Source organism: Trypanosoma grayi (assembly GCF_000691245.1).
Source record: "Trypanosoma grayi strain ANR4 Tgr_136_V1, whole genome shotgun sequence".
NCBI lineage: Eukaryota > Euglenozoa > Kinetoplastea > Trypanosomatida > Trypanosomatidae > Trypanosoma > Trypanosoma grayi.
In genome coordinates this window covers 23,278-24,255 of record NW_008825755.1, presented here as the reverse complement: position 1 = coordinate 24,255, position 978 = coordinate 23,278, and positions in this window count along the sequence as shown.

Sequence of the window (978 nt, the reverse complement as noted above, 5' to 3'; positions counted from 1 at the left end):
AAAAAATTCCTTCGCGCGTGCCACTGCTTGTGCCGCGGTTGTTGTTTCTGGTTAGATATACATTCTTCGTGCTTGTTGTTGATTCAACACAAGTAGTTACCTCCAGCTGCTCTGGGCTCTCTGGACACACGCAGAGACATAACGCTACACCAGTGTTCATATAAACATTCATAGCTCGTGTACCATTGAGATCTACGCTACTCGCTTCAATATATATATATATATATATGTCTGTGCACATTGAACTTAATGCAGAGGAGCACCAGTACCAGTGGTGGTGGTGGTGGCCGCAGAGACAAGTACAACCACAAGCCCAAGTACAAAAAAGAATCCATTCCAAACACATAAAGAATCAAGGCAATATAGCATTGACAACAAAGACGGCACGATGAGGGGGAGGAGGAGGAGGAGGAAACAAGCCCTCAAAATAGAGCACACAACAACAACGAAAAAAAAAAATATGGTTTCAATGCGCCGCATCCATCGTCAAAGGACAGCTTCGCTCCCATCACGAGATGGCAATGAGAAACACCATGTCTGTCTCTCTGCATGTCTGCGTGCCTTCACAAGTCAGCCTTTGGGTGCGCTCGCCCGCGTGCATGTCTCCCTGCACACCTGTGCAGCCCATTCGCAGCACCAACAACAGAAAATATCGCTATCATGTCACAAAACAAAACCAAAAAACATTTTATGTCGTTTTCATCCCCCACCTTGTCTTTCTCTCTCTCAGCTGTTCTTCCTCGTGATTTATTCGTTGATTCATCTCGAATACTTTTTTTCTTTTTGGTGTGTGAGGCTGTGCTTGTTTTTGTTTCTTTCTTTCTGTTTCTCTTCGCCTTGCGTGTGCCCCCCGCTCCGCTTGACGCACCTGTCGGCTCCCACGCCTTCACACAGAACCACGGCGCGGCGCCCAGGTCTCCCGCACCACCTCTACCTCCCTCGCAGCCGGATGCCATTTTGATTTCTGCGCCCCCCCCC